Source organism: Heloderma suspectum, chromosome 6 (assembly GCF_057233095.1).
Source record: "Heloderma suspectum isolate Gila_16-S chromosome 6, 16-S_ref, whole genome shotgun sequence".
NCBI classification, from domain to species: Eukaryota; Metazoa; Chordata; class Lepidosauria; order Squamata; family Helodermatidae; genus Heloderma; species Heloderma suspectum.
The window spans coordinates 78,600,124-78,614,508 of NC_139463.1; the positions used below are offsets into that span (position 1 = coordinate 78,600,124).

The 14,385-nt window shown below is 44.4% G+C and overlaps 1 pseudogene; it reads right to left on the reverse strand.

Moving 5' to 3' along the window:
* Window positions 1-7,431: 7,431 nt before the first annotated feature.
* LOC146341325 (olfactory receptor 10AG1-like) lies at window positions 7,432-8,374 on the reverse strand (annotated as a pseudogene).
* Between the last annotated feature and the right edge of the window lie 6,011 nt (window positions 8,375-14,385).

Genomic DNA, 14,385 nt, shown 5'->3' on the forward strand with positions numbered 1-14,385 from the left:
TACATATTCAGGGAGAGGGTCTGGAATGCTTCTAATGGGGCAGACCCTCACAGGGTGACTTGTAGCTACAACAGTGTTTTCTTGCTCTCTCCATTCCAAATACTTGATTGTCCTTTCCTCTTCCTCTTCTCAATTGTTTTAATTGGAATATGGCTTCCATCCCCATTGTTTCCAGAGTGCCTCTTGTGGACTTCATTCATATTAAGGCTGTGCACAGACCCTCTGCTTCGCTTTGGACACTGATTTGGACCTTCTGAAGCAGCCCCACCTCGATTCAGACTGATTCAGACCCCATCCACTTCTACTCAGATACGAATCTGAAATGGGATTCGGGCATCTGAATCACTCGTTTTGATGTTTACCCTTTGACTTGTATGGGGAAACACAAACAGCCGTAACCTTTTCAGTTTTCATGGTACATCTATGAAATTTGGGGAACCCTCAGCTCCCCTGGAGCAATGCCCAGCTGCAAAAATTTCAGGCAATTTGGCCATGTAGGTTTTGTGCTAGGCGTAGGTGAAATTTGATTTCCCCCCCCCCACAAATACTCTAAGAGTAAAGAGCTGTAACTTTTCACTGATTACACAGAAGTCCATGACATTTGGGGAACTCCCAGCCTTCATGGAGGGGATCCCACCTGTCAAATTTCAGACAGTTTGGCAAAATAGTTTTTGTGCTAGGCACAGGTGAAATGTGCTGTTCTCAGAAACTCCAAGCAAACTCAGAAGGGATAATAAGTCAGATGTGTTAAAGTGGAGGAGGTCACTATCCCTAATCTCTGCTGTAGGTTTCTTTGAAGTGCAAACAACTCCTTTCCCCTAGTACTTCCTATTCAGAAGATTCACAGTGGATGACCTCAGTCTCTCTTTTGCTGAATACACACATTACCTAGCAGGTAATTTTTGTTTTTTGTAGTAACGCTGTTGTTGTTTTTCTAGCACACACAAATCTATCTATCTATCTATCTATCTATCTATCATCTATCTATCTATCTATCTATCTATCTATCTATCTATCTATCTATCTATCTATCTATCTAAAATCTCCACACCATACCTGCCAAATTTCAGAAGGTTTTTAATTAAAAAAAAATGATGCAAGTGAATGGAAGGAACTGAGAGTCTAGCAAGTACACATCATTATCCAGTTTGTTTATATATGAAGTTGGTGATCTTTGCTGTAGATCTCGATGACCTCAGGCTGTCAGTAGTGTTCCTGGGGAGGGGGGTAGTGAAAGAACAAGCCAAGAAGAAGCTATCTAATACAGTAAAAATGTTTCTTTTTCAATTGATAAGCTAGAAAAGGAAGGAGAGCTGAATGGAGAAGGACTGGGTAGGAAAATATAAGAAGGAGATGCACCCCCTCCCAATCTAACCAAACATAACAAACACACACAGCTCTCTCAGGAACCTAATGATAATGAATCAACTAGCTCTTGATTTCACAAGAACAATAATTGGGGGGGAAGAGAACATGCCAAGAAGAAGCTAACTAATGCAGTAAAACACACACACCAAAAAATGTTTTTTCAATTGATAATCTAGAAATGGAAGAAGAGCTGAATGGAGAAGGACTGGGTAGGAAAGTATAAGAAGGAACTGCACATACTCCCCCCCCCCACAGATCTAACCAAATTTAATGAACAACACAGAGCTCTAACCCAACCAGCCCCTGCACTCTTGCTGCCATGGCATATGACCGTTTCATGGCCATCTGCAACCTGCTGCGCTACATCCATCATGAGCAAGCAGCCGTGCTCCTGGCTAGTGGCTGGATCATGGGCCAGTGGGATGGTAGTCTCCCTAGGGCAGATGAACCTCATATTTGCTCCGCCTTTCTGTCTGTTCTTCTCCTTTTTTTTTTTTTTAATAAAGAATAGTTTAATAACTAAATATCCCTTTATTCACATTTGATATAAGGAAATGACTTTAAATATCGATTAACAATGTTGAGGTAAATTAATTTTGTGATGAACCTACATATGTCCAGCATATATCCATCTCCTGAAAAGATCCAGAAGTGGAACCTTTCATATCTGTCACAGCTACTCTAACAAATGAACAACCCTTTGCTTACTTTCTCAGCTCCTTGGAGAACTTCCAGCTCAACAACAAGCTTGTCTTGTAAATGTGCATAAAGAAAAATAGTTTCTCACTGTACTCATTATATTCACCTCTGAGGCAGTCACATTTGTTATCACTGTGTTCATCAAAGGAGAGGTGGCAATTAGAAGCAGAGGAGAACACATCATCTCTCCCTCTACCATGCCATTGAGAGCACACTGTTGGTTCTTACATCATCTCTTCCTCTACTAAACACTATGGACTCAAGTACCATTTTTCTTAGTAGAAACTAGGGATGGGGGAGAATTTCTCCCCGAAACTTCGGGGGGCTGAGTGCCAACGCATTCAGTCCTCCGAAGGTTCGGGGAGAAATTCTCCGCCATCCCCCCGCCCCCCCCGGGATGGGACTTACCTTTTACGAATGTCGTTCCCGGTGGCGGGTCCCGGCAGCGGTTCGGCAGGTCTTCGTCAGGGGCGGGGGCGGCAGCTGGTCTTTCAACCGGCTGCCACCGCTGCCATTACAAGAAAAGTAAAAAAACAACAACACGCCCCTATGATAGGCTACATAACGATTAACGTAGCCTATCACGGCTAGATTTCCAAAGTCAGCCATGATAGGCTACGTTAATCGTCACGTAGCCTATCACGGGTGACTTTAAAAAAAAAAAAGCTCGTACGCTAATGGCGGCCCCCATAGGGAGCCGCCATTCGCGTTCCTTATTTGGTCCCTGTAGTCTACATAAAGATTTACGTAGACTACGGCGAAAATAAGGGCAACGCAAATAGCGTTGCCCTTATTTTCGCCGTAGTCTATGTAGGGATGGCAGAGAATTTCTCCCCGAAACTTCGGGGGGCCGAGCGCCAACGTGTTCAGCCCCCCGAACAAGTTTCAGGGGGAAATCCTCCGCACCCCCCCGCACCCCGCACCCCCCCCCCCGGGACGGGACTTACCTTCGCTGAATGTCCCTCCCGGCGGCGGGTCCGGCCGGTGGTTCGGCGGGGGTTCGAGCGGGGTGGGAGTGGCAGCCGGTCTTTCGACCGGCTGCCGCCCCCGCCATTCCAATAAAAGAAAAAAAAACTGCCCCCGTGATAGGCTACGTGACGATTAACGTAGCCTATCATGGCTAGATTTGCAAAGTCAGCCGTGATAGGCTACGTTAATCATCACGTAGCCTATCACGGGTGACGTTAAAAAAAAAAAAAAGCCCGTATGGATAATGGCGGCCTCCATAGGGAGCCGCCATTCCCGTTCCTTATTTGGTCCCTGTAGTCTATGTAAAGATTTACGTAGACTACGGCGAAAATAAGGGCAACGCTATATGCATTGCCCTTATTTTCACCGTAGTCTACGTAAACATTTACGTAGACTACAGTGACTAAATAAGGAACGCGAATGGCGGCTCCCTATGGGGGCCGCCATTAGCGTACGCGCTTTTTTTTTTTAAAGTCACCCGTGATAGGCTACGTGACGATTAACGTAGCCTATCATGGCTGACGTTGCAGATCTAGCCGTGATAGGCTACGTTAATCGTCACGTAGCCTATCACAGGGGCGTTTTTTTTAAAAACAAAACAAAACAATGGAGTTCGCGGCCGGGAGAGGCGAGGCGCCTCCTCCCCGGCCTGAATTTCGGCCGGGCGAGGCAGGAAGCCTCCCCCCCGGCCTGAATTTTGGCCAGGGCGAGGCGGGAAGCCTCCCCCCCCGGCCTGAACATCTCGGGGGGAGCCGCGAAGCGCCTCCCCCCCACCGCGTACAAGCTTCGACGAAAGGTAAGTGCCTTTCATCCACCCCTAAGTCTACATAAATCTTTACGTAGACTACAGGGACCAAATAAGGAACGCGAATGGCGGCTCCCTATGGGGGCCGCCATTTGCGTACGTGCTTTTTTTTTAAAAAAAAGTCACCTGTGATAGGCTACGTGACGATTAACGTAGCCTATCACGGCTGACTTTGCAGATCTAGCCATGATAGGCTGTGCAAATCGTTACGTAGCCTATCACGGGGCTTTTTTTTCTTTTTCTTTTTTCTTTTGAAGTTCACGGCCGGGGAGACGGGGTGCTTCTCCCGGGCCTGAGTTTTGGCCGGGCAAGGCAGGAAGCCTCCCCCTTGGCCTGAATTTCAGCCGGGCGAGGCGGGAAGCCTCCCCCCCCGGCCTGAACTTCGGGGGGAGAAGCGAAGCGCCTCCCCCCAACCGCGAAGCAAGCTGCAAGACCAGGTAAGTGACTTTCATACATCCCTAGTAGAAACGTGGGGCATAAATAAATAAATAAATAAATAAATCCATATAGATCATGATGGGGAACCTGTGAACCTCCATATATTATTGTTCTCCAATTTTATGGACACTGGACAGCATTACTGTTTGTTTTATGTTTGATTATGTATACTTGTATGAATATTGTTCCAAATTACAATGGCCATTGGCTTGGTGCAAATAAAATTTCATTTGATTTAATTGTGCTCCAACTCCCATTGGCCCCATCAAGCATGTCCAGTAGTCAGGGATGATAAGAGCTTTCATCCAAAAACATCTGGAGGGCAAGGGATTCCCTACCCCCAGTCTAGATAAAGGTCCCATGACCTGTATTGACCAATGTGTGAATCAGCAAAATGTGAGCTTGCCAAAGTTCTCCAAATTCCATCTTGAAGCTTATTCTGAGTCAAGTCCATATCAGATTGTGAGATTTTTTGTTTTGTTCATGTGAAAACCCATGTGTATTTTCATGTGAATATTTCCAACTATGCATCAACTGTGTGCCTCTTTAAATATACAAGTTCTTCTACCATTGATTAAAGTGTATTTGTGCACATCTTTCAAAAGTACGATTTTTTTCATTCATGTTTTTCAAATGTACGCATGCTATGAAACACATTTTTGGGTGTCTGCAAATCACACTGCAAGCTCAGAAAGGTACAGATTTCAACTGGAGATTGCATCTTAGTCTATGTTCAGTCCAGAAGGTACAAATGTGTAAATCCTGATAAAATATGAACTAAAACAAATTTCTTTCTTCACCCAAGGTCTACAGATGAATAAGAGGGCCAAACTAACATTCTACTTCTCACACATACCAGAGCTCTGTGTGATTGGCTTACTTGCTTTAGTATAAGGGCATGCAGGCTAGGGATGGCAGAGAATTCCACCATGGATTCCAGTGAGGCCGGATTCTTTAGAATCCCCGGAATCTGTGGCAGAACGGCCTCCTGCCCCCGTGCCCTCCTGCGGAATCCCCCCAGGATGGTACTTACCTGGGGCGGATGCGGCAGATTTGGCGGTGGCAGAGGTTCCGGCAGTGGCTCCGGCAGTGCGGCGGCGGCGGCGGCTCCAGCAGCTGGTCTCCCGGCCGGCTACAGCCGGGCTGCTGCCGCCGCCACTGCTGTCTTGGCTTGCAGCCATGATAGGGTATGTAAGAATTTACGTAGCCTATCACGGCTGGGTAAAAACAACAACAAACCCAGCGTACGCAAATGGCGGCGGCTATGGCGGCCGCCATTTGCGTGCCCTATTTTTCGCCGATTTATCTTATGTAAATATTTACATAAAATAAAACGGCGAAAAAAGGGGAACGCAAATGGCAGCCACCATAGCCGCTGCCATTTGCGTACGCTGGTTTTTTTTGTTTTGTTTTTTACCCAGGCCCTTCTATGTATACCCCTTCGAAGTGAAACTCAAGGGTGCCAGACCAGGAATGGGCCTTTTCTGTGACAGCCCCACATTTATGGAACACACTCTCCCCAAGGAAGCTTGCCTGGTATCGACACTGTCATCTTTTTGGTGCCAGGCAAAGACATGTTTATTTTCCCAGGCATTTGGAAACTGGTTATGGTCCATTTGTTGTGGGGTTCTTTAGTGGTGTTCATTGTAGGGTGAGTGGAGGGGATTTTGTGCACTGTCAATGAAAACTTTCTGTATTGTATTGCTTTTTTAGATTATGTTCTTACAGTGTTACTTTTTTGTATTATTGTGCTGATTATATTGATTTTGGGTTTTTCCGATATGTTATTTATGGCTTCCTGTATTTCCTTGGAGATTGCTTTTTGTAGTGGGCAGGAACATAATAGTAATAATGATGGTGATGATGAAGATGGCTTAGATATTTTTGGCTTAGATATTTTCTCTTCTCTCATTTCAATAAAGTAAATGTATTACCTGAATAAAAAATGTGTGTGGGGAGGGGGGGAGAGAAAATAAATGGAAAGAAGAAAAGAGCATCACAGCAATAAATACGTACAGAAACTAGAAACAGCAGTCAACTGAAAAGCTCTTCCATCTACACTAGAAAATCAAAAGTCAGCAGCCCACAAAGGCCTCCCCCACAAGTGCCATAAAACAGAAAATCCTGAAGCGAGCATAATTACAGAAGATGTATACCATCCCTGAAAAACCCCTGTCATTTTCACATCATCACTTGTATATTTCTGCTGACAATATTTTCATTTATTGCCATTATTTCATTATTGGTTCATTTTGTGAACCACTTTGGGCTCCTTTGACTGAAGAGCAGCTGTTGGACAAGATCCGGGGTAGGCACGTTGTGGTCCTCCAGACATGTCGGCCTACAACCTCCATCCTCACTCATGGCCAGCATCCATGCTGGCTAGGGCTGATGGAAGTTGTAGGCTAAAACTTCTGGAGAGCCACAGGTTGCCAACACCTGGACTAGATGATCTCCAAGGTAATTTCCAACTCCATGATTATACATGTATGTGTGAGAGCAATCCTACGGACCCAGGAAGAGTGTCCCAGGGACCACAGGAATGCTCGGAAGAAGATTTCTGAGGACAGAGACAGTGCTCAGATCTCGTAAGGGGGAGATCCTCCCTCCCTCCTCTCCCCCCTTGCAGCCACTGTGGAAAGAACCACACCAGCTGCCCTCTGAGATTGGAAAATCGACCTTGGAGGAGGAAAGGGGGGGGTTCCAGTGGGTGTGAAGTGGGGGACACCAGAGAGTACAGGATACCAGTTATGCTCAGTGTCTTCTGGCCCACTTCCCTCCCCCTCTAAAGTGCTCTCCCTATATGGCTGAATAGCCAGTCTAGCAAAAATCAGGAAAGATGGAGGACAGGGAGGCAAAGATTGTCTCCATCGCCCCTTCCATCCTGCTTGCTGCTGCCCAGCAGGGCATAGGAATGCAGCCCAGCCCAGCAGGACATACTGTTCAACAGGATCCTCTAAGTTCCTATTGATTGTGCCCTGTGTATGGGTATGTGTCACCCCTGATACCAGAGGAATCAGGAAGGATACATCATCGTCATCAGTCATCACCTCTCTCATTACTTCTTTCAAACTTCTCAAGAGGCATTGAGTTTGGTAGTTTATGGAATCATCTTCAGTGTGAGAAACCATATTATATTTTCAGCTAACTTGCTAAATTGCAGTATCACATTGTTTAGTAAACAATTTCCCTAGGGCTACCTTCACTTCTCTATTTCTCAGGCTATATGTGATGGGATTAAACATAGGGATTAAAACAGTGTAGAACAAGGAAAGCAACTTGTTAATGTCCACTGACTCCTTTGATCTGGGGCTCAAGTAGACAATAGTTCCTGAGCCGTAGAAGAGAGATACTACAATGAGATGTGAAGAACTGGTGGAAAACACTTTCTTCCGGCCGTCTGCTGAAGGTATCTTCAGAATAGCAGAGATTATTTTCATGTAAGAAGCAAGGATGAGGAAAAAAAGGGATGAGAACAAAAAGCGTGGAAGCTACAAAGACAGCTATTTGATTAATGTAAGTGTCTGCACAGGCCAACTCTAGCAGTGGGGGGATATCACAGAATAAGTTGTTAATTTCATGAGAGCCACAAAAGGGCAAAGTAAACACTAGATAGATCTGGCCTGCATGTATGGGCATGTTGACAGTCAGTGACCCAGTGATGAGTCCTAAACAGAACTGCTTGCTCATGATGAGTTTGTAATGCAAAGGATTACATATGGCCATGTAGCGGTCATAAGCCATGGCAACCAGAACCAAGCTCTCAGTGCCTCCTAGTAAAAGCAGGAAGTAGAGCTGGGCAGCACAGCCAATAAAGGAAATGCGCCTTTCCCCCACCACTAAACTGACGAGCATCTTCGGGAGAGTAATTGAGGTGTAGCAGATCTCCAGAAAGGACAGATTCTTCAAAAAGAAATACATAGGGGTGTGAAGAGCAACGTCAGTCACTGTAACGTAGATGATTAGTCCATTGCCTAAGATGATGCCTGCATAGATGAACAGGAACATAACACACAGGAAGCCTTGCAGATCCGGGTTCTCTGAGTATCCAAGGAGAATGAAATCAGGAAACTCTGTGTGGTTTTCTTTTATCATATTTGGTTGTATCTCATCTAAATAGATAACAATGACAGAGAAGATATATCAGTCATCCTGAACAAAATTGTTACAGTAAGAACAATCCTATAGCCATTAGACACTGTCTAGAGGGCTGTAGGATTTCTTGGAGTACTGGCTCTGAGCTGGGAGCCAGGAAACTGTACTTAACACCCCTTCCCCCTCATAGCCTGCGTTGGGAGAACAGAAGTGGCTGCCTTTCCACATGCATAAAGCGGAACATGAAGAGTGCGAAAAGGGGGTGTTTACGGGGGCAGAGAGGCAGGAGATGGCAGAAGCCCCTTTAAGTTTCTTCCTATGGGGACTCTACTAGGGATGTGCATCACTTTGGTGCTGGGTCCAATTACCAAAGTGAATCAGGGTGCTTCGGGGGTGCCTCAGCGAGATCTGGATCAGAACAGTACTGAGGTGCTCCAAAGTGGATCACTGCCAAAGCTCCTCTGTCTGCCTCTGAGTTTTGGAGCTATTCTGATGCCATCTGAAGTCCTGACAGCCAGTCTCCAAAATGTATCAACTTGTGAAAGATCAGAGAGTGGGAGAGAAGGAGGAGTGAGGGGAGAGGAGGAGGAGGAGGAGGAGGAGGAGGAGGAGGAGGAGGAGGGAGTGAGCTTTGGCGAATGGCAACTCTTGTTGCTAAATTAGGAATGAACTTAACCCAGCTGTCTCCAATGTAAGGCTGGACAAGAGTTGTGTGTGTGCGCGCGGGGGGGGGCTACTGTATATATTTGAGAAAAGTGTGTGTTTGTTTCATTGTGTGAGAGATAACTGTTAGAGGTGCTGGTTACTGGACAGAGTTGTTAGAAAAAAATGGTTAGTTGGCTAGATCTCTGGTGTGCGTGTGTGTGTTGTATTGTGGCTTTGCTCTTCTACTTCTTTCCCACCCAGCCCTTCTGAATTCAACAATTCCTTCCTTCCTTCTTTCTTTCTTTCTTTCTTTCTTTCTTTCTTTCTTTCTTTCTTTCTTTCCTAGATTACCTATTTTACCCCCCCCCCGAAAGAAAACAGTACTTTAGTAGTTTAGTTTCCTCATTTCCTTGCTTTGTTCTTTGGCTCCCACCCACCCCCACACCCTTCTGAATTCTGCAGCCATCTTATTAGCTTTTTCTTTCTATCTTTCTAGATTATATAAACACAAGAAAAATAAATAAAAAGTAGTTTAGTTTGCTTGCCTTCCCTTGTTCTTTGGCTTCACCTCCCACCCTATTCTCAATTCAACTCTTTCTTCATAGCTTTCTGGCTAGGCCCTTAACCCCTCCCCCCAAACAATAACAACCCAACAACAACAAAACCCAAGAAATATAAATAAGTACTTTTGTTTCCTTGTTCTTGGCTCCCACCCCCACCCTTCTCAATTCCTGTATTCCCCCCCTTCCCAATTTTGAACTCTATATCTATTCCCCCATGAAAATAAAATCAAAGCTTTTTTATTATTTGCTTGTACGTAGTTCTGTATTTGCCTTTCTTTTGCTCATGTGTGTCTATCTGTGTGTGCTTGTGTTGTGGTCAAGCAAAGCACTACACACATCTACATTTCAGAATACAATGGGCAGAGCACTACACACATATAACATGTATTATTTAAATAATGATACAATGTATGGGAAAGCAAGCCCAATATGAGGCATCTTTGGGGTCTTGGCATGGGGGCTGCCTGTTGCCCAGATTTGTACAAACAGTGAAAACATATTGTTCTTTGCTTTAAGAGCTGATGTTGAGAAAAGCACATTTATTTTAGCACAAAAACTACTCTGCCTGCCTGCCAGCCAGCCTGTTTTCCCAGGTAATGTGTATTCCATTCAGCCAAAGAGTGTCTGAGGTCATCTACTGTGAAGGTGAATAGGAAAGTAGTACTAGGGCAGAGGGGTTATTTGCACTTCAAAGAAACCTACAGCAGAGATTAGGGAAAATGACTCCCTCCTAATCACTGCTGAAACACCTGACTTCTCTTATTATCACCTTATGACCTTTGATTTGAGTTTCTGAGAACAGCACATTTTATCTGTGCCTAGCACAAAAACTACTGAGCAAAACTGTCTGACATTTGGCAGGTGGAATCCCCTCCATGGGGGCTGACAGATATCCCAATGTCATGCACTTCTGTAGAAATAGTGAAATGTTATATAGCTCTTTGCTTTAAGAGATATCCTGGCATTTTGAGCTAACAGACCTCAGATTCTGTGAATAAAAAACAATAGAAATGTGGAAGCTCCAGCATTGTTTTCCATGTCAAAGTCTAAGAAAGAATTGGAAATCACCCAGCACTGAGGGTGTATACCATTCTGTGGGATTGGAATATACTTCCACAGAACCTCTCAATGGGTTGGATCCAGATCTAGTCATAATTAGAGTAGACCTGTTGAAATAAACATGACTTAAATTTGTCATGAGTCCACTGATGAATCTAAGTTCCACTGATTTCAGTGGGTCTTCTCTAAATATGACTACATTTGGATCCAACCATAGGACTAAAGAAAGACATACCAAATGTTCCACTAGATTTTAGGGGGGGGGATCCATTCCTTTTTAGTTGTGTTATCTACACACCATTCATTTTTTAGGATCATTTTATCTGTCATTGATCAGATTATTTGAGTTACTCAACAGCTATTAAATGGCATAATAGAAGCAATATTCTGTCATTAGACAGTAATCATAGGGGAAATGTTGTATAAACTTCATACCCCATCTGATTTACATTTGTGTATCTGAACCCATCCCAGTGAGGAAGTTGGGGAAGGGACAAGAGCCAACTGGGAGCTGAGAGTGGAAGATGGGAATGTCTGGATAATGTATACCTGTAGGTACATTCCTAAGGACGATTGGCTACTCCCTCTTCTGTAAAAGGAAACAGGATGATCACTTGTGAGGAGAAATAAAAGGGAAACAAGAAGTGGGCACAGCTTGTCAGTTTCTGATAAAAGGCGGGTGAAAGGAGAAACTGAGGGGGAAGCACAGCTCTACACCAAACAAAAGGTAAGAAAGGTAAAGGTGTCCCCAGCCAGTCATGTCTGACTCTAAGGTGCGGTGCTCATCCCTGTTTCTAAGCCGAAGAGCCAGAGCTGTCCGAAGACGCTTCTGTGGTCATGTGGTCGGCATGACTGAACACCGAGGTTCATGGAACGCTGTTACCTTTCCTGCTGATGCGGTACCTATTTATCTACTTGCAATTTCTTGCTTTCGAACTGCTAGGTTGGCAGGAGCTGGGACTGAAGATGGGAGCTCACTCCGTCACGCAGCACTCGGGTCTCGAACTGCTGTCCTGCCGACCTTCCGGTCTGCAGTTCAGCGTCTTAACCACTAAGCCGCCGCGGCTCTCTACACCAAACAAAAGAGGCAGCCAAAGAGGATTCAAAGGACAAAATTACTTGTCAGTTCCTTCCTCCCATATGAATAAGACAGTAACTGCCATTCTCCCCTTAACCCCTGTCTGCTTAGGAGTAAGTCCCTTTGAACTCAACAAGACTTACTTTTGAGTACACATGTATAGGATTACACTGTAATTAGCCCAGTTCTTCAAAGGTTTAACCACAGATTTTAAAAAGAAACAGAGAAGTTACTGAACTGTAGGAATGGATACATTTCTGCTCTAAAAACATATGCCATGTCATGTGGGATACCGACATTAACATCCTGGGCAAAGTTAAAGAGTAAACATTTTAAGTCAGATTGATTTAAATGGGAGAGATTTAAACAAGTGCTTAACTCCACTCTTCAGTTGAGCTCAGTGGGGCTTAACAATCCTTGATTTAGCTAAATTGTGCGGTATGTGTGTGGCTGTGCATGTGTGTACAGATGCTCTCAATCATACCAGTGTCTTGAGAAATGGGATTACAGGTTTTTGATACTTAGTAATAAATACCCCACATGTGTGTCCAAACTCACCCATTTGTGGGTTTGCTGTGAGCAGAGCCATTGACAGAACAGCTCTGCTTACAGAAAATGCCTTTGAGCAACACAACTTGGCCCATTCAGCAGGGTCCCTCGGCCCTCTGTGGAGCATTTTTATGGGGGAGGATAGAGTGGGGAAGTCTGCTACAGCCTTCTGCCCCAACCTTACTCATTGTAAACAAATATAAAACACTGCCAACAAAATCTGCCTATCACCAACTGTTCCTTCCGTGTAGGCCAACTAGCGTCAGTGTTATGGCTGTTAAAATCACTAGAGATGGTCCCCAAATTCTTCTCATAGAAATTTCTCCCTGAATTTTTTTTGGGACACATAAGCACATAGGTAAAACACTACACAAAAAGAATCTTGATGCAATCATTTGAATATTGATGCATCAAGATTGCTTTCTTTTTTCCTTCTTTTTTTAAACTTTGTTTTATCAAAGCATATGCACGTGTCAATAACTTAGAAAGAGGAAAGGGCGGAATAGAAAGCTCTGGCAAACTATGCATAACTGAATTGCAGAATTAATTTTATAAATGTTCCCAGTTAAACAGGAATTTAGAAGAATAAAAAAAAACAGATGGTGTAAACCCATGGAACAAGAAAGGACAGAACAGAACAGTAGAAATCCACTCATCCCTAACATACATGCACAAAAAGAAAAAGGCTCATGTTGATTGAATACCTGTTTGAAATCCAACTGATATAAAACTGGAGATAAAAATGTACAGCAAAAATACTGTCATCCTACCTGTATTATGAATGAAGAGATGCATTTCAGCCTTTAATTTGACTACTCATAAGAATACATGTTTATGTTGCCTGCATCCTCTTTGTTCTCATGGAAGGAGGAACAGGTCTCATTCTAAACATACTTTTACCAGCCGTTTGGATATCTTAATGCACCAAATAGAGCAAGCAGTTTCTTTACTCTCAAGGAATGATGCTTAAGAGGGACAGGTTTTGTTATATATACAAATGATATATTTGTATACAAATATATTTAGAATACAGTGGAAGATGTTCCCTAGAGAAATTGTCTCCGTTGTAATGAATCTGCATTAAAAAAAACCCAACTTCTCCTAATTAAACTTTGCCAATAGGAAGCTGATTCTTCAGATATGCTTCTGTGAAATTTTACTCTGATGTGAGTCATAGAATCATAGAATAGTAGGGTTGGAAGGGGCCTATAAGACCATCGAGTCCAACCCCCATTGTGAAATGGGTTACCGAGAGAGAGGAGTGCACGTATGTGTGCAGTAATGTGTTAGTTAGTTTTCAAAGGCAACCCAAAAGGTATGGAGGGGGAGATACAGTTTGATTTTTCAGCCACAGGAACTGGGCCAGACATGTATTAATCCTCACTTGACAGCAGGATTAAGTGACATGCATTCCTTATTTATTTTATTTATTTATTTATTGCATTTATACCCCGCCTTTCTCCCTCTTGCAAGGAACTCAAGGTGGCTTACATTATCCTCCTCCTCACCATTGTATCCTCACAACAACAACCCTGTGAGGTAGGTTGGGCTGAGAGTCTGTGACTGGCCCAAAGTCACCCAGTAAGCTTCCATGGCCAAGTGGGGACTAGAACCCGGATCTCCCAGCTCCCAGTCCGTCACTCTCACCACTACACTACACTGGCTCCATTCCTTGAAAGAGAACCTGACTGAAGCACATTTTACTAGCACCGTTAGGAAGAATGAGGTGGCTGCCTCACACTAAGGCTTCTGGGAAGGGGAGTGACTGCAGGGTGCTGTTGGACAGAGCTATGAGAGTGATATGACCTGGCCCATGCTCCCTTTGATAACCTGCTGACCTTAGGGGTGGTGAATGTAAGATTCAGTTGTCTGTCCAGTTGGCTTCTGTACATTGCGTGAGGTGGGAGGAGTGGTCATAGGAACCTAGGAGGCTGCCTTATACTGAGTCAGACCATTGGCCCATCTAGCCCAGTATTGTCAACACTGGCTGGCAGCAGCTCTCCAGGGTTTCAGGCAGGATTCTTTCCTTGCCCTACCTGGAGAAGCTGAGAATTGAAACTGGGATCTCCTGCATACAAAGCAGGTGCTCTATCACACTGAGCTGTGGCCCCTCCCCA